This window comes from Myotis daubentonii, chromosome 13, assembly GCF_963259705.1.
Source record: "Myotis daubentonii chromosome 13, mMyoDau2.1, whole genome shotgun sequence".
NCBI classification, from domain to species: domain Eukaryota; kingdom Metazoa; phylum Chordata; class Mammalia; order Chiroptera; family Vespertilionidae; genus Myotis; species Myotis daubentonii.
Genome location: NC_081852.1, coordinates 36,047,637 through 36,072,485, shown reverse-complemented (window position 1 = coordinate 36,072,485; position 24,849 = coordinate 36,047,637). Strand labels below are relative to the sequence as shown.

The following is a 24,849-nucleotide window of genomic DNA, read 5'->3' as shown; positions in this document are numbered from 1 at the left end:
CTGTGCATTCTGGGAAAGTTCCTTCTCCTCTTGGTGTCTCAGTGTCCTCGGCTTAGGAGGTAATGGTATTTCTCTGAGGGTCTTTGTATTGCGTGAGTCAATATATTGAATGGACGGCGGACGATTTCCTGGTATATAGTCAGTGCTAGGCATAGGTATATAGTGATCAGCATAGGCATATAAAATATAAAAAGGAAAAATAGAGAGGCAACATGATCACCAAGCACCTCAGCTTCTCAATTCAGAGATTCTTCAGTAAAAAATTCCACTGACTGGTGGAACAATACTGTTATCCAGGTGAGAGTGGCTGAGAGAAGAAAGGGGCAAAGGAATGAAAGTTGGATGAGGTAAGGTCACAGGCAATTTTACAGATAATAATGAGGACACCACCCCACCCCTACCCAAGCATCAGTTTCCTCCCTTGTGAACTGGCTAACAAGCAGTTTGTGAACCATGCTGCTGTGAAGATCATATGAGAAAACACCCATGAAGTGTTTACTTTAGGTCTTGCCTACGCAAGCATGTCGACATGACATGACTTACTATTGTTACTACTAAAATGATGTTGGAGGAGAAAAGCAGTGGAGGAATCCCAGAAAGGGCCTGCAGGAGAAGACAGCACTTCCTTGTATAATTTTCTTTCTCCTCCTTCTTCCTTATGTTCACTCTGAAAATGGTGTGAGGGCAGGGATAATGAAGTGAAAAACCAGGGTGGTCTCCTTTAGCTCTACTAATTTTTATTAATCTGTGATCAATGTCTCCCCATCCTCTAAGACAGTGCTTTTTTTTTATAGCAAAGGAATATTTTGTTCAAATTTATACTCACCACCATAGGTGCTATATAAAAAATGTTCCCATCTTTTGTTCTTCTGCCTCTATCCCAAGGGAAACTCTCTGAGCCTCAGTTTTCTTACATATAAAATTAGGGTGATAATAGTGTCTACTTCACAGGGTTGGTATGAGGATTCAATAGGAATACATTTAAAATACATCTAAAGTGGTTCCTGGTATTTAATAACTTCCCAGTAAGTGTTGCCTATTATTTTAATTATGATTCTAATTAATCTCTAATTCCAAGGTGTAGAATTACTTGCAGGGAAGGGAGGATCAAGTCCCAAGTCCTTGGCATGACACCCTGTTTCTCCAGGGCTAGATCCTAGAATCCCTCCCAATGTCATTCATATACCCTGGGGATTACCACCCTTTCTGATAATCTAGGGCTCTCTGCTTGGAATGACCTTCCCTTCTTTTCTCACATCTCCTCTCTCCACTGTATTAGCCCTACTGATTCTTCTAGACTTGATTGCAATGTAACTTACATTTATTTCTATGTTTACCATTAGAAGGGTTGGGAATTTATTTAGAAGTTTGGTTGCTTTTGTGACCAGAAATATGCTGTGGGAATTTACAACTCTTGTTTATATCAATTAGTGTGTGGTAAAATTAGTTCCATTGTAAGTCATTTTGCATAAAATCACAGTTTCCAAGAACCTATCCGTGATGTTAAGTGAGGACTTACTATACTGATCTTTGTTTGCCCAGAAGGCTTAGACTGACATGTGTTAAGTGCTCAATAAATACTTGTGGAAGAAAAGGGAGACTTTGGATCAGCATTTGAGAAATTACAATAAAATGAATCTGCATCTGATCTCCTAATACTTATTATTCTTGTTGTAGTCACTTCCAGAAAATTCTATCCTGGAATAAACTTGCTACATGTGAGAAAGTGACTTGAAAGGTTTTTCTGCATTTATGAATATGTTATCACTTTTGTGTGAGACAGAAGAGTAAAATTTTAGGAAAGCAAAGAGATTGAAAAATAGAGTTGACATTCGCCTTTACTTTTTTTCTTCTTAACATGTTTTTGGTTTTATAGTTGCAACTTTAGTGCCTCTGTGGTCAAGAAAAAGAAGGAGCTAGAAGTTATCAGGGGTTCATGATTTCTGCCTTCCTGAAATCACAGGTGGAGCGGAATGAACAGCTCACCTCAGCACTTGATTGAGAATACTCAATAGAAATTTCCAGAGTTCACTGTTGGGCAAGGTCAGAGCTACTGTTCCTGACTTTTGACCCTGAGGCCCTCAGGGACCAGTGGGTCCTGGCTCAGGTTGTCAGGGAAACAGAAATAAGAAGAAAGCTGGAAGAGAGAATCAGGTGGAAGGCTTTTTAAATCCAACATTTCCAAATCTAGACCCATCAGGGGTATATCACGTGCTACTCTTTAATTATAACCCTGATCTCTGAAGAGGAAAAGCACTTTTTTTGTCCATAAAAATTGGTCCCACTCATATCAGGCACTGCACAAGATGATTTAGAGTTAGGAAGTGAAGTAATTTTGTTAATATTATAGTTGTGGAAGGGAAAGAGGAGAGAATTTTGAGTGGTATTTGTTATGTAGATTTGCCTGAAGTTATGGTAATCCTGACAGATTTTCATGCCCTAGCCTAGTGGAACCCAAGTTGACAGCGAGGGGAATAGAAAAAGTGGGAAAACAAGTTTCTGTATTTTTTAAAAAAATCTCTCAACATAGTAAATTGGGCAAGACACGAGACAAAGGTAAGAGAAGTCCATGATGCAAAGGTAAGAGGAGTCCATTCTTTCTTCACACTTAAAGGTGAAGAAAGAATTGTTTGGAAAAGCCAAGCAGAAATGGCAATTGTGAATGACAGACAGAGAAGAACACAAAGATGCTGAAGGATAAAGACAGAGAGCTGAAGTTAGATCTCATGGTTAAAAATTAAATAAGGTAATTATTCTTAACTGTAACCAAAAGGTCAACACACATTAATTTAATATCCACTACATATCATTTAGTGGATACTAAATCTAAGATGATTTAGAGTTAGGAAGTGAAGTAATTTTGTTAATATTATAGTTTCTATATTATTTCATTTGATTATTTTTTCTACAGAGGATAAATAGGGAAACTGGGAAGACTGTTTCTTTTCTTTTGAAAAAATATTTTTATTGATTTTAGAGAGAGGAAGGGAGAGAGAGAGAGAGAGAGAAACTTCAACGTGAGAGAGAAATGTTGATCAGATCAGGGATTGAAATCACAACCTGATTATGTGAGCTGATGGGAATCGAACCAGCAACCTTTTGGTGCACAGGATGATACTCAATGAACTGAGCCACACTGGCTAGGGCAGAAAGACAGTTTCTGGCTCTGTAAGCAGAGGAGAGGTGCTCTTCTGTAATTGAGCAGGGAGAACGTAGGGCTTGCACTAGCAATGTGCCCCACACACACTGCAAATGGATAATGTTTGCCATTGGGACCTCTCCAAACCAGTCTTTCCCAATGTGTTATTCTGCACTGACGTTGCATGATGTAGGCTGGACATGACTCTTATGCAACATGCATAAAACCAACAAGTGGTTTTATCATGAATTTGAGCCTTCTAGTATCTCCTGGGAATTTTACATGGAAGGAGTTCCAGATCATATTGAAATGGTTTGTGAAGAATTTATGACCTAAGTTACACATTTGCCTAAATGGTGCTGAGGAAATATTACTTTGCCTTACTTGATAAAGAAGTATAAATTAGCTCTATTATTCTCTTTAGAAAATGTTTGCAATTGGCCTTGAGCTTATTTTGGAAGTGAATTAATGTGTTAGTTCTTTATTTGGTCATGCATCATGAACCATAGCACAATTAACAGAATATATGCATACATAAAATTCCAAAATGTAGCCATAAAAACATTACACAAAGGGCCCAAAATAAAGAAATGAAATTCACAGCAGATATATTTATCTTATGTTGTTCCACAGTTTTAGGGAAGGACAGGCTTGCATTTAAATTTTATTCTGCCACCAGGATTTGTAATTTTGTGAGATCCTGTTTCCTATTTTAAGAAAAGAATAGGGGCACTAACACCTAACTTGAAGTTTTGTTTTGTTTTAAACAAAGGATTAAATAAATGAGATCATGGATATTGAACATGAGAGCACATAACATAATGTTTGGTATACCAAACGTGCTCAATCAATACTCCCTTTTTTGTTCCTTATCTGTTTCTGTGGTTGACTCATCTGAGCCATCATCTGTGGTTCTCTGGTTATTTTCACTTCTAGCAATTGTCTGAGATGAATAAAGAGATAGTTTTGAATGCATTATCTTAACCTCTTTCAGATGGTTTTAATAATTAATCTAGTTAGTTATATGTTTTCATTTTTTGATTGGAAAAATCCTTAAGTTCCTGTGTGTTTGTCCTCACGGAGCCTCTTACTGTTGTAATGTAAAGTAGACACAACATAAATATTCAATGCTGAAGAAATATTTGAATTAAGTAGTGGTACATTGCAGCCAATACAAATGATGTTATGGCCTGGCCAGTGTGACTCAGTGGTTAAGTGTCGACCTATGAAACAGAAGGTCACGGTTTGATTCCTGGTCAGAGAACATGCCCAGGTTGTGGGCTCGAACCCCAGTAGGGGGCATGCAGGAGGCAGCTGATCAATGATTCTCTCTCATCATTGATGTTTCTCTCTCTCCCTCTCCCTTCCTCTCTGAAATCAATAAAAATATTTAAAAAATAATGTTATAGTAGAACATGTAATCATTTAGATAATTCATGAAATATAATCAAGTAGGAAAGGAAGGCTACAAAACAGAAGGCATAGTCTGATTTCATTTGCGTTAATTTTTATATTTGTAAAGACTTTGATTATAAAAGGCTAACTAGTTATAGCTAGGTGATGGATTAACAAACTATAGTTATCATTCTTATTTAACTACTTTCAGTTTTCTAAAATATACAACTCTTACTCTAATCATTAAAAGGTAAGTTAAATTACATTAATAAATAAATGTCAATGATAACAAGTCATATAAAAAATGATTAGATGTGGCCAAGATTCTTTTATGAGGAAACTGTATCATTTATTAAAAAACAAAAAAATGCTGAATATAATATAACTAAGCATTAAACTAAAGAAACTAGGAAAAGAACAAAATAGACTAAAGCCGTGGTCGGCAAACTGCAGCTCGCGAGCCACATGCAGCTCTTTGGCCCCTTGAGTGTGGCTCTTCCACAAAATACCACGTGCGGGCGCGCACGTACAGTGCGATTGAAACTTCGTGGCCCATGCGCAGAAGTCGGTATTTTGTGGAAGAGCCACACTCAAGGGGCCAAAGAGCTGCATATGGCTTGCGAGCCGCAGTTTGCCAAGCCGCAGTTTGCAGACCACTGGACTAAAGAAATTAGAATAAGTCAAAGTTAAAATTTTTCAAAAAAGAAAAATCTGTAGACTTGATAAATAAGTGTAAGAGCTGATTGAAAAAATTGGCAACTTAGCACGCTTCTCTGGCAATCTCGACAAGGTATGAAGGAGAACTTTTAAAATGAGAGACCTTTAAAGAAAAGTATTTTTATCAATAAATTGAAAAATATATGTAGTAGACAATTATCTAAAAAAGTGTGAATTCTCAAAATTACCTCAAGGGTAAATTAAAAATTTGAATAATAAACTATATTAAAAAATTCAATGCTCTCCTCTCAAATAACACAAGGTCCAGATGGGTTTATTAGGCAAATTGTATAAATCATTTAAGAAACAAATAATTCTTTTACTACATAAAGCCTTTTGCAGCATAGGATAAATGGAAAACTTATGAAATTACCTATAGGCTTATTTATCATATGTCTGATAGAAGGCCAGACACACATATCACAAACTTAAAACTATCCACCAATATTACATATAACTATAAATATGACCTGTATAGAACAAAGTAGCAAAATACTAATATACAATAACATGATGGGTTTATTACAAGGATATAATGATTATCCAATATTAGTAATTCTATTAGTTTAATTTACTTCATTGATATGAAAGAAAATACATATTATCATCCCAGTAAATGTAAAAGTGGCACTTAACAAAATTCAACACCCACTATTGGATTAAAAACCCCAAACTCATAGTAAGTTAGAAAAAAAGAAAACATTTTTATATTGATAAAGAACATCTATCAGAATTATGAAGAAAATATTATGCTTAATAGTCAAACATTGCAATCATTCATTTTCATTAAAAACAAATCAACTATACAAAACTATTAGAATTAATAAAAGAATACCACAAAAAGACAGTTATAAAGTAAATGTTCCCTATTTAAACTGAAATAACAAACGTAATAAAAAAATCTGAACGGTATAAATAAAGCAAAATAAATATGAATAAACTTAATGCAAAATATCCAAAATTTATATGAAGAAAATTATAAAATTCTACTCAAGGATCTGAAAGCCTGGATAAATGTAGGCAACATATTAGTTCTTCCAAAATTATTAATCTAATGCAATACCAATTTAACTTCTAATAAAATTATTTTGAAATTAGAAAAGTTGATTCTAAAGTTCAAAATAGATCCAGAGACATAGAAGCATGGAACAGATTGTGAAATCTCAGGAGAAGGTGGGGGAGGGTGGGTGGGTGGGAGGAGATCAACCAAAGAACTTGTATGCATATATGCATAACCCATGGACACATACAATAGGGTGGTGAAGGCCTGGGGTGGGGGGCAAGGGCCGGCTAGATTAGGTCAATGGGGAAAAAAGGGGACATATGTAATGCTTTCAAAAATAAAGATTTTTTTTAAAAAAAAAAACAACAAAAGAAATTTAAAGTTCACTTGGGAGAAAAAAAATGTGCAATAAATGCCACAAAATGTATTAAAAATACAGAATTATTTGGAACCAGCCTAACCAAAAGTTAAAACAGAAATAGGCACAGAAATGAACAAGTAGATTAATGTGATAGAAAAAAATCTAGACCCATTGTATTGTTTATATTGGAATTTTCCCATAGGTGCTATTTCAAATCATATAAATATCTTACACAATTTGACAAAAAGATAAAGTTGGCATACCGTCTTACAACATATCCCCAAAACTCTAAGTGCATTGACGAATTAACCTTTAAAACCATTGTGTAACTACTAGGAGATAATATGGGAGAATATTTTTGTAGTCTTGTGAAGCAGAAGGGCTTCTTAACCAAGCATATCAAGAGCCATAAATATAAAAGATGAACAGATTTGACTACAGAAAAGTTACAAACATCGATAATGGCAAATAAAGTTAAAAAGAAGCCACGGACTGGGAGAAAGTGATTGCTATTTACACAAATACAGAGAATTATTTGTAATATGCAAAGAGTACTTTAAAATAAAAAATAGACTCACAAATCAGTGAACAAAAGAGCAAAGAACATGAGCAGTCAATTCACACACACAAAAATATAGTTTGTAAACGTGTCATTTAAATAATGCATGGTCATCATCTTCAGTGATTAGAAAAGGCAAAAACAAACAAAATATTTTGACTTTTGTCTCTTGTGGCAAACTTTGAAAAGATTTCAAATAAGAACAAAATGTAGCTAACATACACTGAACTCTTGGAATATAGGCTATTTCCTTGTCTATGTACTTGCATATGCACACACAACACACACCTGAATTAAATCAGGGCGTTATAAACATGCAGGTGGTGAGGAGCCATGTTCTCCCAACTTCTTAAACTTTTTTTTTAATTTTTATGCTTCAATATCAGGAATCACACACAATCTCATTTTAAAAGAAAGATAGACACACTCTTGGGAAAGGTAAGCACATTCATCTGGCCCACAGATCATCATTCTTGCGAAATAATTCTGACAGCTAGAAATCTTTCTTTTTGAGGAATAAGTAATTTCAAATAGAATAAAAAATAAATCTATTATCATTTTGAAGTTCTTAAAATATTGCAGAATTTATGGTCTAGTAGAAATACCTCCAGATTTTTAGCATGCTCTCATTAAGTAAATATCGTAGAGATACATTTTACCTGCCTTAGAAGACATTTTACCATTTATTTGCCTTTACATGTCAACAATCCCTGGAATTTAGCTTGGCACAGGAAATTACACAAGAAAAGACAGGAGAGAAGCATTAACCTATGCACATCTTGTCAAAATAGGATTTTGAGACTGAACTGCAAACGTTGCTAAATTTTAGCAAGTAATATTCACTCTCTTAAATCTCTCCTTCCTCTACTTTTATCATGCTCTAAAAAACAAGTTCACTGCAATCTGCTCAGAGTGTGTTCAGTTTTCGCGAATTCCTTAACTGTGGCTTGCAATACCTTGCTAACCGTGCATGAGTGAGAGAGGGATTAATCTTCAAAATATTGCAGCCCTGTTAAAACATACTTCACACTGGCACTAAAGGATTAAGAACAGGTTTAGTCAAAGCCAGCTGCCAACTGGTATGAGATGCAGGAGCTATGGAGAAAGAACAGACTCCCTACCTGGCCACACATTATTATCACCTGTACGTGGGCATCACCCTCCCCATCCCTAGAGAGATTCCGATTCAACTGGTTTGGAGTGGGCCCAGGAAATGGTATGTTATCACCTCTGCAGGTGATAGTCAGCAGCTGAATGAAGCTCTAGCCTGTGCATGTTACATGTCAAACAAAATGAAGCAATGGAGAGTAATTGAATTTATTCTACCTGCCATCTGTTGGATGGATACATAACATTTTTTAGTAAATTTTAGAAATGTTAGTAAATTTTAACAAAAGTCTATAAAAGAAAGGTAGATTACAGACAAAAGGGGGAATAATAAAAATATATAAAAATTCTCTAATAATTGTCTTGTTTAGATTTTCATTATTTCTAATGGATAAATGTTTTCCTAATTGCTAGTATTTAGAAATACTAACCTTGATATAACAACAATAAAAAAGTTATACATCTTTCCTAGATTATGGCTGAAATGATTTGTTTTCAACTCAGTGTCCATGAGGACCAACCAATAAGATACTCATATTACTACTGTAGGCACAAAACTGTGACTTGCCGTGGTTTTGTGTATGAAGAGGAAGCAGAAGCTGTGAGGTAGAGGAAGTATTGAGATTAAAAAGTAAGGATAGCTTTCAGAAGAAGGAGGAACTGATACTTAGGTCAAGTTAACAGAGAAGTGCCTGAGCAAATCTATATATCTCCTGCTGAAGTCCTCACTGCCTCTTTATCCAAAACAAACTCCAATATAGCCTCCTCCTGAAGTCTGGGTCTTGACCTCTTCCTGCTTCCTCTACATATGTATTCTTGCTTGTTGCTCTTCTCACAGCCCTACCCCCTCTGCCATTACTGGACTTAATCTGAGCTCAGCCAAGGTGCCAATCAAACCTCACTGCTTACTACCCGGGGACACTCCCTCTCTGTTTTGCATACCATTGCTGTTCAATCTCCCTAAGTTGTCCCTTCCAATATTCTTCTGCTCAGAAACCTTCATTGAGCTCATCAATAACTATAAAGAAACAATCCATTCCCTTAGTCTGACATACAGTGCCTGCCATGATCTGGCCCTAACTTTGCTCAAGTCTAGAGCTGTTCTATGCCTGAGCCCATCAGGTCTCCCAGACAGACATGTTACTTCTTAGGTTTCCTTGTTCTTGTTTCCCATTTGTCCTATAACTAGAGTTCCATCCTTCTTTCTACAATCTCTCTGGCTGAGAGAAATTCACGCATGCTCCATCAGGGTGTGTGGTTATGTGGATGTGTATGCATGGATGCTCAGGCATACGTGAGTGGACATGGATGTGTACATACACACGGGGTGAATAAACTCCTGGCGGTCAGTGTTGGCAGCACATTACACGAGACCTCCCTATGCACCCCTTTCTTTCTGGAACCCTCTCTGACACCACCACTCCTCTACAAATCCTCCGGCCTCTGCCCTCAACTTGTATAAGAATATCAGAAACTCTGAAACAGAAACTCTCATAAATGACCGTTCTTGGTGACTTTGAAGATTGGGAGATGAACACTGACAGTTTTTTAATCCAAAAAGGGATTTTGGAAAATTTTAGTAGCAGATGGAAACGGTGTATGTGTTAGAGAGGAAGTGTGTGATGGGGAGGAAATGGAAAGCCTTAAAATTAGAAAACATGAGGAGTTTTCTGCTCCCTTAGGGTTATGCTGTAATGGTTCATTTTATGTGTCAACTTGACTGGGGCCACAGGGTGCCCAGACATTTGGCCAAACATTATTATGACTGTGTCTGTGAGGGAGTTCAGGATGAGATTAACATTTGAATTGATAGACTGAGTAAAGCAGATTGCCCTTCCCAAAGTTGGTGGGCCTCATCCAATCAGTTGAAGACCCGATTAGAACAAACATGTTGAGTAAGAGGGAGCTCTACCTGCCTTGGGACATCACTCTTTTCTGGCCTTCAGACTTCACTGAAATATGGGCTCTTCTCGGGTCTTGAGCCTGCTGCCTTTCAGATAGGAACTACCCATTGGCTTCCCTGAGTCTCCAGCTTGCTGACTGAAGACTTTGGTATTTCTCAGCCTCTATAATCAAATAAGCCAATTTCTTCTTCTTTTTTTAAAAAATATAATTTTATTGATTTCAGAGAGGAAGGGAGAAGGGAGAGAGAGATAGAAACATCAATGATGAGAGAGAATCACTGATCGACTGCCTCCTGCATGCCCCCTACTATGGATTGAGCCTGTAACCCAGGCATGTGCCCTTGACTAGAATTGAACCTGGGACCCTTCAGTCCATAGGCCCATGCTCTATCCACTGAACCAAACCAGATAGGGCCCAAGTTCTTATAATGAATCTCTTTTGATAGATAGATAGATAGATAGATAGATAGATAGATAGATAGATAGTTGCTGGATCTGGTTTGCACTGACCAGGCTACAGATGGCTGTTGTGTTATCTTCACTCGGTTATGATACCCAACTCTTCCCCTTATGCCTGCCTTTCTTAAAGATACCTAGGAAAGAGAACTGTCAGAGTTTAGAAATTCTAGAATGGCATAGCCTCATGAGAAGAAAATTTCTTTGCATACATGTTTACTTACTTATGCAGGGTTGATTCTTGTATGTACCCTAACCGGGGATTGAACCCACAACCTTGGCTTATAGAGATGACACTCTAACCAACTGAGCTACCCAGCCAGGGCATCTTTGTATATATATTTAATTTCTAAATTGATGTACAGATTTGAAAGTGGCAATCACAGCATGTAATTTAGATATCCTTCAGCTCCAATGCAGGTGTTTATGCAATAATCCTGAGACCAATCATTTCTGTGACAGATTATAAAAACCTGATGTCTTGTATTTCAGTAATTCTTGGTCTCATGTTATTATTTCTCTCTCTCTTTTTTTTTCTCATTGAGATTGTCCATTGGAACTTATTTTCCTCATTGAGATTGTCCTTGTATCTGGTTCACACTGACCCATTTCAAAAAATTAAATTGAAAATTCCATTCTCACCAAGACTGCCAATCACTAATTAATAAACATATTTGATCATTGAATGAAGTTTTCTAAATTCAACTATCTAAAGCTCTGTATTGCAGTGACCCTGAAGCAATCTGAGACTTGTAATGAAAGGCAGGCAGCCTTATTATGTTTCATTTAAAAATGCCAGATTATATGCATACTGATCTTATGATAATTTGCATTGCATTGGCATAAACTGCCTTACTAAATTCTTGCTCCTTATTTCCAGTCCGCCATTAAGTCCTGATACTTTGCCCTTCTTTGAATTCCCACTGCCGTTAATTGTGGTCTATGCAACTACCATTTAATACCTAGATTGTTATCTTTATTCAACCTCTAATCTTTTCTAATTCTAAGACCATATATAGTATATAACACTGGCTAATTTTAAAAATATTAATTTGATATTATTTTTCTATTAAGAGAATTTCAGTGACTCTATATTTCATAACTATAAAATGTCAACTTTCTATTTCATCCCTTACCAAAATTACCCAATTTTGTACTCCATATTAATTTTCAGTGTATATCTTATCTCTACAGGCAGTTTGAAAGATGGTGAGGAGTTAAGTAAAGAAGGGAGAAGGAAGGGACTCTAGGAGACAGAGGGGAAAGTGAAAAGAGTATGGATGGTTGACAAGTTGAGTATATTTAGAATGTTGAATGAAAGTTGGGAGAGGGGATGAGGAAGGAGTGACAACAGATAAGGCTTGTTAGGTAGGCAAGAATTAAATTAGTATTAGCATGATAGAATATTCTTATTTTATCATGAAGTCACTGAATCCGCATGGAAAAACGCTAATAGGACCTGGAGTACTTTAAAAAGATGACTCCATGACTTCTGTTGAGAATAGTTTAGAGGCAAAAATCCGAGTTTAATGATGGTTGGGGGAAAAAGAAGGGCAGAACTATGATTGTAATGATGAAGATGAAGAGAGGCAGGGCCATAGCCTCCCCAAGGACATACACTCATCTTTTTAGCGCCAGCTTTTATTACTGAGCCTGGTGCTTAGTAGACACTTGGTTTGTATTTTCTGAACAGAACGGAAATTTCATATAGCCTCTCTGACTACTATAGACAGTTTTGGTCCTAATTTTCTAGTTTCACTGAATAATATTAAAATACACAATATTTTGCTCTGTGCTGTTCATTATTGATTCACAAGTAGGAGGATATCCATAGGAAAACCATGAGATCATGGATTCAAACTGACAAAGGCTCAAATGTCGGGGTTCCAACCCATAAGAACTTTGCAAACTTGGGTCAAGTTATATAATCATATCCCAGCTTTTTTTGTTTTCATTTTGAAATTGGGGATAATAGAGTGGTTACAGTTATCCAAAAAGATCGAATCAGTGCACAGCTTAGAGTCTGGAACATGGCACTCAACCAGGTTTTTCTTTATCTCCTGCCTCTCCCTTTGTTCTCCAAGTAGGTGGTTCTTTCATTTAACCAGCAGTATTGTCACCGGTTATTTGCATAACACTGGTCTGAGAGTTGAAAAATAAATAGGATCACTTTCTTGCCCTTCAAGAACTCCCAATTTAGTATTGGAAATAAGACTCATTTTCTAGCAAAGTAAGAGTCCTTGGAGAAGGGAGTGGCCAGTTATTCTGGGACTGTGATGGCAGCTCTGGGGAACCCTTTGAGAGTTTCTTGATTTTAGGGACAAATGTACAACATATCTTCGTATCCAGCACAGCAGCTAGGACAATGTTGAACTTAAGCCAGGAGTCAGTAATCAAATTTTAATGGGTAAGTTAACATGATAATTCCAAGGGATCTTCTTGGTGCCCTTTCCTCTAATCACTTCCCTTGAAATGGACACTGACACCAGCCCCTTCTGATGCCCCTTTTAGCTTCTCTCCGCATGAGTCTCTCCTCAGAGGTCTGATGCCATGCCTGTGCTGGGGACTGACTTGGGGACAGGCGATATGACTTCATGCTATTCTTCAACCGTCTGCATCTTTATAAGTGGCTTTGAGTACCTGGATGGTTTTTGCTGTAACTAGCAGAAACTAGCAGAGCTATAGAGATTTGCATCCTGATGTGAGGATTCTGATTTCTATTCTGCTTCCCTTACAAATTACCCAGGTTCCTTTAAATCATTCCAGTGATCGGCTAACTGCGGCTCGAGAGCCACATGCAGCTCTTTGGCCCCTTGAGTGTGGCTCTTCCACAAAATACCGACTTCTGTGCATGGGCCACGAAGTTTCAATCGCACTGTACGTGTGCGCCTGCACGTGGTATTTTGTGGAAGAGCCACACTCAAGGGGCCAAAGAGCCACATGTGGCTCGCGAGCCGCAGTTTGCCGACCACTGTTCTAGACCAACTTCATTAGGAGGCTCTGTCTGTGATAGTGAACATCTCTGCCTTGGAAAGACAGCAACACAGTCAAGGAGAAATCGTTCCAAATTTTCACCACAAGCAGTGGTGGAGATAGTGAATTTCTTAGCTACCTGAATTCCAGTCTAAAAAACACTTTCTCCATGTTGACCTCAGAGCCTCTCTTTCTTCTGGTAAAGCATCATGTAATCATTACAGAAATAAGATGAGGATTATAGCCGCAATAGCTAAGGTTTGTGTACACTTACTTACTTGGTGGTGTTGTAAGCACCTCTTGTGTAACCTGTGATCTGATTCTCACTACTTTGATTTGACAGAAGAGAAAACAGGAAAGTTAAATAATTTGATGACGGTCACATAGCTAGTAAGTAGTGGAGCCAGGATTTCAGCCCAGCCATTCTGGGCCACAGCTTCCTGATTTAACATTATAATGATCTCCCTCTTTGCCCTACTAACACTATGAATCAGAGCTCTGGTTCACTGGGCTTTAGGAAATCCTTTGAAATCTTAAGATATGGAATAAGCATTATGGGAAATATTTGGCTTTATGGCTTATTTGAAAGGCAAGTAATAAGAGTTTCTGACATTATAGGATTTTCCTCAAATCTTTAAATATCCCAAGGAGCCAAACAGTGGCATTCCCTGGATGATTCCAATTTGTCAATGCACCTGTCTTAAGTAATTTACATAATGTGTCAGAGGCATGGGAGAATTAATATCTGGTAAGTGTGGTGCTCAAATGACATTAGTAATAAATCACAATTATTTAATAAGTTAAATAAATCCTTCCTCAAAGATCAGACAAATATCTACTACTCAGATACCTCATATTCTCAGGTTACTGATGACACGTCCACCCTGGGCCGCCTCTGCTCTTTGCCACCATCAAAACTCTACTTGTCCTGTGTACCGTTGCCACAAGGCTTTCCCAGGCTAACCTGCTAAGTGACTTTAGGCTAAAGTGTTCCTGAGTGCCCCTATCATTCACACTCCGCATCCCAACTAATCTTTGTATTGTAACAAGGAACTTCTGAAAACATACTCTTACTACCCTAAGTGAATAACTACTAAGGCTGGCAGAGCTCCTATTTCGGAGCCTTTGGGTCTAAATTTAAAACTCCAAATTAGGTCAGTTTAAATATGGGACTCCCTCAGCATTCAGAGACCTAGCAGCCCAATTATTCTTTCCCGGGGGAGTAGGGTGTGTCCTCCAAGTGGGAGGTGCTGTGTCCTCTTCAGACACCAGCAGGATTTTGGTGTCGGGCTGCCAAGTCATTCATGGCAATTGCTGTGTATTTTCAGAGATACCTTTGCTATGTTCACAGGGTCTGTGCCTATACATGTTTCCTCTGTGATCTGGACCTGGCAGGCTCTCAAAGTCACCAAACGGGTCTCCTTTAACTGAGTCTTTGGCTGTGTCTATCTGTGAGTCTGGGCATAGTGAAGGGACTCAGAGTGAAGGGACTATTCCTCTTAACCATGGAGGTCCAGACCATGTCCCCTGGAACTGTGCCATTCAGCCTGAGTTAGAAATGCGGGTCAGTGGGAGGCGGTATCATGGAAAGGGCCTGCCTGAGGGTTGGAGTCCTGCACTAGAGCTCCCACCCTAACAAAAACTCTTTCATCCTTGGGGGAGGCATTTAGCTTTTCTCTGTTAAATAAAGGACCTGAAAGTTTCTTTCTCATTCTAAGACTCGGTGCTGCTCAGCGGTCCATTTATACTCTATTTCCAGGGTGGTATGTGCCAGGCTGCTGGAGTTCACCCCTATTTCTCCCACTTATTAACTGTCACTTTGGAAAGCTTCTCCAGGCCCCTAAGTCTTAACCTCTTTATTGGAAAATTGGCATAGCAATGGTCCTATTTCCTCGGTTTCCACAGGATTAAACAAGTTGATCTCTGTGCCTGGCATATGGCAGGAGCTACTCAAGGATGGAAGAGCTATTATTAGCACCATTGTTATCATCATCGTAGGTGCCCATTCTAATTGGTTCAAAGTAGATGCCTGAGTTGTGAGTCACTGTTACAGATCTTCAAGAAAGGGAATTGCTGAGATAAGCATTTATATGTGCCAACAGTTCCCCCTCCATGGTCTCAGGTTCTGATTTCTGACTTCCACTGCAAGTAATTGGAGACATTAAGCACATCTAATAAGCCAATTTGCTTCATGCAGAAGGCCCCAGCTGAAAAGATAAGTACTAAACACAATCCTAATAGAAGAGTTGGATAGAATACTAAAGGTGAGTTAACAGGAGTGAGCATCAATTGCCTTTATACACAATACTTTGCCGGTCTCTTAGGAGATACTGTAGAATCCTCGTTTCCTTCACTTCTTTCTCTATGTTAGATACAGCATCTGTACTGGCTTAAAACTTCTTAGGGTTTTCTTCTGAGACCTGCATGGGACTGATTTTCTGCTCACCTTCCATGGGGATCCTTAAGATCTCTCTTCGGAGTTTCATCTAATCTCTTAATTTATCAACAACTTGGTTAATGTCTAGAACAGTAGTTGAAGGTTCCCTAGATAATGAGCACTTTGCTACATAAACAGAGCTCGGCTGATGTACTCGAGGTGAGAACATCTTTAACTTTGTACAGTGGGATGATGAATAAGGAGTCAATTCCCTTGAAGAAATTAGGCACTAAATTGACTATGGAAAACATTGTCATTTAAAAAAATCTAAACAAATTCTGTGTAAAATACTTTGCAAACTAGAATATTCTATAGAAACAAGGTACTATTGTAGTTAATTCTGCTGTGTAAATCTGATGTTCTGTAAGCCAATTGGGCATCCCAAAACAGTGATCATTTTTTAACTGCTGGGGGAAGAGAAGACATTACCACGTCACTGAAAGTGGTATTTTATGGAATTGTTCACTCACTCATTTCCTCTGGCCAAATCATAATGTACTAATTCTCTTTAGCTATGTTATTGACTGGGCAGAACATTGTACATAACCTTGCAAACTAGAGGGAGTTATCCTAATCCTTATCATTACTTCCCTCTAAATATTATCAGGGACCAAACCCTATTGAAATAAGCAGAATCTGAAAAATGTTTTCCATCTGATCTTTAATACCTACATATATAAACTTACACAAACATATTTGTATGAGGGAAAAAAAAACCCTTAGTTTATGTGCCTTTAAAAAAAGTCAGATTAGAGAGCTCAAGATGCCAGCACATTTTAGTCAAGGCAGGTATTTTTATGAAAATATTTTGATTTTTGCTTTGGGTCAATCAAAAATACCCAACACAAAATTTTGTATTAAAAAATTCTATCTACTTGTTAAATGCTGATAACCTAGTTGGATTGGGTTTGATGGAATAAAACGATAAGGGAGCTTTCCTGATCCAATGAACAGAAAACATTTGTTAATAGCGGCCTGGATTGGACGGCACTGGGCCAGGAGCAGATGGGCCTGAGACTGCGAATACAGAGCGTCACTGAGGCTGTGAACTCCTTTCCCAGATGCTTTCCCAAGGGGGTGGGGGTGGGGGTGGGGGCAGGGGACCGGGGGGAGTTCAGATGGATAGAACTGCACTTGAGAGGAGCCTGGTTACTGTTTCCATGAGTGAGATAAAATGGTGTTTATCCTCTGTCAATCAATATTGTCTTGTTTGAACTTATTGAGTCATTTAGAGGCGCATAAGGTAATGAAAACCATTGTGCAATAGTACCCAGTGCACTACCCAGCTTTTTGAGAGAGATGGCAATATTTTAAATGAGTTATTGAAACAGATTTTTAACACCAACTGACTATGTGATGAAATGAACACACACTGTGACAGGGTGACTCGTCGGCTTCAGTGAACAGGGAATTGGGATTTTAACTAAGACTTTTCTTGAGCAACATTCTATAAAGTATATTGTTCTCTTGTTTTGTTTAGAATAAAAAAAGTATAGGTTGTCTCTTTCTCCTAATAAATGGAATAGAGTTACTACTTGTGGTTAATCAAAGCTTCATTATTTATGTATCATAAAGATCAACTTTTAAATTTTTATTAGCAATGTTTTGACAAAGAGGAACTAATGGGTAGGTTCAGAAAATTTTAGGACATTTTTTCTGGAGGTCGTTACAAATAGAGGGATGGAAAGGGAAGAGAGTTTGCTGAAGTCCTTGTGTTCTAGGAACTGTGCCATCTGCTTTGCTATATCATCTCATTTAATCTTCACTAAATCCCCTGGGGTGGATTTTACCTCTGTTTTATAGGTAAGGAATCTGAGATCCAGAGAAGTTTAATATTTATGGCCAAGGCTGTAAAACTAGGGAGTTTGGGTACAGGCATCCCAACTCAGCTCTGCCAGGAAAACAGTCCAGCATTTATGCCACAATTAATTTTGAACGTCTTGAAGATAGGTTTGGTCCCGTGTGATGGGAGATGGCTAGACTGTCAGGTCCCTTTTTAATTGTGATGATTTCAACAGTGATGATTTAATCAATTGTTGTTGTGAATATTGGATATGGGCTATAAACATGATTTGTTCTTTCTTAATCTGTGTTCTGAGGAATATCATTTCTGAGAGACATTTATAGGTGTTCCTGGAAGATGTTCTGTTGTATATTAAGCTTGGGAAACCAAACATTGCCTACTCTCCTAGATATTTACAATGAATGAACATATTTACACAAGTGTAAATGCGCAGTCATTATGAATACAGTACAGTGGTTACTTGCTTAGGGCTCTGGAGTCAGGCACCTGGCTGGGGAGCCTGGCTCTGCCACTCCCAAACCGGATGATGTCAAGCCTCAATGTTCTCACTTGTAAAATGTTATAATAGTATCCATTTTACATAGCTTTTCTAAGAATAACACGAAAGACATGCATGGAAAGTGCTAAGATGTGCACTTGGCAATATAGTGCTTAATACATGCCTGTCATTATTATTTCTACTCAAAACTTTCATGTAGGAACAAGACCTGTGTAGCCACCTTTTCCTCAACTTAGTTGACAAGAGAGTCACTTTTTTTTGAGCCACATTTATTAGGGTCCACTGAATATAGTATAAGAAATGTATTTGAAATGACATCAAACCAATGTGGTATTGGTTGGAAATAATAACAGAATATTCAGTGGTTTTCTATCCATCATGTCATTTTATATTTGCCTTTAACAACTAATTTTTTTTTCTTGCCGACTATTTCTCCTGCCCTTCCACTTGATGAAGAACAAATTGGAACAGCAAAATGTGAGAATTGTCTCAGATGGGCAGGATCAACATGATCCCAGAAAACATGGCTCTTTCCAATGAACCTGTAAGTTATTTATCTCTTACTCTGCATTTGGCAAGGGGCACCTCCGTGGTTTGACAAATAGGTGAGATCACTTTCATTTTCAGGCCTATGGTATGCATCTCAGTACATACGATAAAGCATGTTTCAGACCAGACCAATATAGCATTGCCCCTAAATTATAACTAGAGTTGAATTTGCCAATGTATATTTTGCAAAACACTAATCCTGCACAGATAACATATTCTTCATCTTCTGGGAGATACACAGCACACAACAGAAAAGCTCTGTAGTAGATAAACTTGTTTAACTTGAAACCCATTCTCCTTGGAACTTCCTTTGGTAATCATGGAACAAAAGTATTTCAATCAGAGGTTTTTTTTTTTGTTTTTTTTTAGAGATTTCTGGTAGGAATGGGATAATACTGATAAGGGCCCTGATAGATTTATTTTTTAGATAAAATACCAGCTTATTCTGGTTATGAATCATCTTTTCTTTGGAGTGAACAAAAAAATCATGGGAAAATATATCCACTGCAGCACAAGTACCCCAACCACCCTGAGAGGAAAGGATCTAATAATCAGCCATCACAGGGTTGAGATTTAACACTCTCAAAGCCGAACATTTTTGCCCTGGCCGGTTTGACTCAGTGGATAGAGCTTTGGCCTGTGGACTGAAGGGTCCGGGTTCCAATCCAGTCAAAGGCACATGCCTGGGTTGTGGGCTTGATCCCCAGTAGGGGGTGTGCAAGAGGCAGCTGTTCAATGATTCTCTCTCATCATTGATGTTTCTATCTCTCGCTCCCTTCCTCTCTAAAATCAATAAAAATATACTTAAAACACACACACATAGAAAAACAAATCCCAGCCATTTTCTATGACTGTTCTTTTTGTGTTTTGTTTTTTTTTAAATGAAAAGTGAAAGCTTAAGGCATTCCTTTGTAACCAATAATGGCAGAGGAAACAGCAAGAATTCATCAAGGTGTTTGTTTGTTTTTTGTGGTGGTACAAGGAAAAGGAGAAAAAAGAAATAACTGAATATATGGACTTTAAGTATGATAGGAATTATGACCCGTACAGAGAACTCAGAATTGGCCAGTGACATTAATACTATTTCTCTTTAGTACATTTTTGTTTCCAGGATCCTGGGACCAGGAGAGATAGTCAGCCACAACTCTCTGCTGTCTGGCTATTGCTAAATAAACATTTCGGAAGCATTAGCCCCACTCTTGAACCCGGAGTGGTAAATCTACATTTTTTAGCCTCAGACAAAGATTAAATTAAGGCGCAAAAGATGGCCGCCATTTCATTTTGAGATGATATGATCATCCCAATATTTTCTTTTGTTTTCAGGTTGCTTCATAGTATAAAAACAAACTAGAGAAATCCCTGAATTAGGCTCTATAGTAGAAGAGGGTGAAAGCTGTTCTCACTGCATTGCCACTGATCCACACTGTACAGTTTGACAGATTTGAAATAGAAAAAGCGAAACACATGGACCATACCTGAGTGATTTCAGAGATCCCCGCCCGGGAAAGGTTTCCTTGATTATGGCGAATTCAACGTGTCACTCTGTTATGCTCTAATCATCATATCAAACTCCAAAGGTTCAGTGGCTTTGGGTTTGGTTTACAATTCTTGGGAGTTAAACTTTAACTTACCCTGTCTCTTGCATCCATGCAGCCCTTTGACCAGATAACTGGGTCACTACAGCTCAAACAGAATCTACAAAACTACTGCTGTCGTTTGTGTACAAAATGAAAATGAATTTTGCATTAAACACATTGATATGAATAATATTTCGAAGCCGTCTCAGTGACATCTATTTACGAAGTAGAACTCATGGCAATTTGGCTACCTAAGCTTTTTTTTCTTGCATTAGTTCCTAGTTTTCTGCTTATGCCAAAATGATATTAAGGTTAAGGGAATTTAGGAGAATGTTATTTTTCACACTTTTTATATCACTGTATTATATGGAGTAAAGTGGATTTTTAGGTCAAGTATGTAGCTAAATGGTAGCTTACAAAACTAAAATACACAAAAGCATTTACATAACCAAGCAAATAGGGTCCGATCAGGTTGGACAAGCCTGCTTTTTATACAAGTTGCTCATTCAGATTTTAAGAGAATGAGCAACTGTGAAAGCATAATAATCAGTTATGTACTGGATTATACAAGAGCCAAGGCCATTGTTGATAGCTTGAACCCAAGTAATAACTGTTTCCTAAAGAACAGAGATATGTTACTTTTAAAGATATAAAGTCTACATTCTAAATTCGCTGGGAAGAGCTCTGGTGTACAACATATTAAAACCAGAACAGAATAGAACATGCCAAGTGAACGGCATCTAGAAAGTGTATGAAGTGTTCATGAAACCTCTGTTTTAGCTACCTGTATGTGTGTACTGGTTGTAAATTTTATTTTATTGATTGGGGAGCATAATTTTATTTATTTATTTACTTACTTATTCTTTAAAATATATAAGAGAAGAAGAGATAGAAACATCAGTGACGACAAAGAATCATTGATCCTCCGTCTCCTGCATGCTCTCCACTAGGGGTTGAGCCTGCAATCCGGGCATGTGCCCTGACCTGGAATAGTACCCTTACCTGTTTCATAGGTCGATGCTCAATCAGTGAGCCACACTGGCCAGGCAGGGAACACAATTTGAAAACCTTGCAAAATACTGTGTTAATCTTTAGGGATTAGTGGTGACAAGGGTATATTTATTAAGCAGATACTTCCCCCAATGATTAACTTAGTTGTAACAAGTATTACAAAGCAGTACAGGAAGCTAAACAACATAAGACACATGGACCTAATCTAGCCTGAAACTGGGGCGGGGGGGTGGGGGGGGGGGGCGAGGGGAGGAGTGTTGACAAAAGTCTTCTAGAAAGCCAGATATTTCAACTGAGGACAGGGATGTCAGGGACGGGAGGGTGGGCATTCTGGAAAATGGAAGTAGCACATGTGGATGCCCTGAGTTTGAGTGAGTTTGGCACATTTAATGAACTGGTAGAGGAGTTGAGTTGTGAGGGGCAGAAGGAAAGAGGGGAAAGTGGAGGAGGCCCATTCATAGTTTTCAGTGTTATCCTGGGGCAATAGGAAGTCACTGTTTTAAGAAGGTGAGTCACATGATCTGCTTGTGTGTATTCTGGGTGTAGAGTTGAGAATAACTTGTCATAAGATGACAATGCCTGTCCTCCTTTTTTTTATTGAGTTATAATTGACATATAACATTATATTATTTACTCCTTTTTATAAAATCAAAATATGCTTAAGTTAGAATTATTTTTTATGCATTTAAATAAGAGTTAGTGATTTGTATTTGAGGGAGGCAAAGCAGATAATAGACTAGTTAGAGAGAAGGTGTTAGTGGTTAAGTTTAGGGTGGTGGCATTAGAGCAAGAAAAATGGACAAAAGAAGAGGTTTGCAAAGTGGACTGTAATCACGTCAATAGTAGGTGCTCATTAAATGGTTGTTGTTATCAATCATTTGCATGTGCTTTATTTGGCTTGTGGATTTTAATAAATTTGGCTTTAATAGCAGACTGACTTTTCCACCCAGCAGAACTGTCATATTTAGCCCAGCCAGTGTGGCTCAGTGGTTGAACATCAACCTATGAACCAGGAGGTCAGGGTTTGATTCCTGGTCAAGACAAATGTTCTGGTTGCAGGCTCAATCTCTAGTAGGGGGCATGCAGGAGGCAGCCAATCAATGATTCTCTCTCATCATTGATGTTTCTATCTCTCTATCTTCCTTCTTCTCTGAAATCAATAAAAATATATAAAATAAAACATATAAAATATTTAAAAAATCATTGATTATTGCTGGCCTAGGTAAAACACAAAGCTTAAAATAAACTAAAATATAATTCAAAGCCAGAGATGAGCAAGTGTAAGAAATGTCCCTCCCAGCCATCCTCCTCCTTACCTAACTCAATAAAAGATTTATTTACTATTTACTATTTTCAATTTCCTAGCCAGTGGTTGGCAAACTAATTAGTCAACAGAGCCAAATATCAACAGTACAACGATTGAAATTTCTTTTGAGAGCCAAATTTTTTAAACTTAAACTATATAGGTAGGTACATTGTTATTAACTTAATTAGGGTACTCCTAAGGCTTAGGAAGAGCCACACTCAAGGGGCCAAAGAGCCGCATGTGGCTCGCGAGCTGCAGTTTGCCGACCACGGTCCTAGGAATTCAAAATTCATTTTTGATGTTGGGTGGTTGGACTTGGGTATTTAATTAACTTGAGGGAAACATTCTAAAGAATGAAAGGGCCAAATCAGACACACTACATGGGGCAAAAGCCCAATTCTCTCCTTGTCTGTTGTGTAGAAAGAGCTTTGATCCTGAATCTGGCACCTGAGGGACCTAGTCTTTTTTTTTTTTTTTTTTTTAATTTTTTTTAATTAAATCTTTATTGTTCAGATTATTACATTTGTTCCTTTTTTTTTTCCCCCCATAACTCCCCTCCTCCCAGTTCCCGCCCCACCCTCCGCCCTCACTCCCCACCCACTGTCCTCATCCATAGGTGCACAATTTTTGTCCAGTCTCTTCCCGCATCTCCCACACCCCTTTCCCCCCCAAGAATAGTCAGTCCATTCCCTTTCTATGTCCCTGATTCTATTATAATCAACAGTTCATTCTGTTCATCAGATTATTTATTCACTTGATTCTTAGATTCACTTGTTGATAGATGCATATTTGTTGTTCATAATTTGTATCTTTACCTTTTTCTTCCTCTTCCTCTTCTTAAAGGATACCTTTCAGCATTTCATATAATCCTGGTTTGGTGGTGATGAACTCCTTTAGCTTTTCCTTATCTGTGAAGCTCTTTATCTGACCTTCAATTCTGAATGATAGCTTTGCTGGATAAAGTAATCTTGGTTGTAATTTCTTGGTATTCATCACTTTGAATATTTCTTGCCACTCCCTTCTGGCCTGCAAAGTTTCTGTTGAGAAATCAGCTGACAGTCGTATGGGTATTCCCTTGTAGGTAACTGAGTTACTTTCTCTTGCTGTTTTTAAGATTCTCTCTTTATCTTTTGCTCTTGGCATTTTAATTATGATGTGTCTTGGTGTGGTCCTCTTTGGATTCCTTTTGTTTGGGGTTCTCCGCGCTTCTTGGACCTGTAAGTCCATTTCTTTCACCAGGTGGGGGAAGTTTTCTGTCATTATTTCTTCAAATAGGTTTTCAATATCTTGCTCTCTCTCATCTTCTGGCACCCCTATAATTCTGATGTTGGTACGCTTGAAGCTGTCCCAGAGGCTCCTTACACTATCCTCGCAATTTTGGATTCTTTTTTCATTTTGCTTTTCCCGTTGGATGTTTTTTGCTTCCTCGCAATTCAAATCATTGACTTGATTCTTGCGCTCCTCTGGTCTGCTGTCGGGCGTCTGTTTAATATTCTTTATTTCAGACCGTGTGTGCTTAATTTCTAGTTGGTTCCCCAATATAAGATCGAGGGTCTTATTAGTTTTCGTGTAGATCTCATTAAGTCTATCGGCAGCTTCTAAACAGTTCTTGAGAGACCTTAAAAGTGTGGTTCTGAACTCTATTTCTTCCATTGACAATTTTGTCCTGTTTCTTTGTCTCCGCATTTTGTTATGCTTCTTTGGTGCACCCCCTAGTGGTCTTTGTTCGCAGTCTTATAGATAAATCTTGATTGTTGTAGCTAATTCCAGGGAGGGTTTGACCTCCAGGCCAAGTGGCTATGAGAATCAGCTGTGTCAGCAGTGAGAGAACTTCTGTCCTCTAGGGAGGTGCTAATCTAGCCTTTGCCTGAGGCTATCCGGTAAATGCCTCTGTGCAGGGCTTGGGCGGGGCGGGTCTAACAGGATCAACAGGGTGGGCCGGAGAGAGCAGTTATGGCGGCTCTCAGTCCTGTCCCCAGGGGCTCTGCCTCTCTGAGTCCCAGCACCCGCTGCAAGGCTCGGAGAGAAAGCTGCACTCGCTCTGACCGAAGC

General features: G+C 38.2%; 1 protein-coding gene across 4 annotated transcripts in view; it reads right to left on the bottom strand.

The window, feature by feature from the left end:
• Positions 1 to 20,485, bottom strand: part of A1CF (APOBEC1 complementation factor) — a 77,325-nt gene extending 56,840 nt beyond the window's left edge. The window contains exon 1 of one of the 4 annotated variants that reach the window (XM_059662704.1): positions 20,379 to 20,485. The gene's annotated coding sequence lies outside the window, so the exon portion shown is untranslated. The remainder of the gene's footprint in view (positions 1 to 20,378) is intronic. The other 3 variants (XM_059662709.1, XM_059662703.1, XM_059662708.1) reach the window with 3 other exon arrangements.
• Positions 20,486 to 24,849: the final 4,364 nt, after the last annotated feature.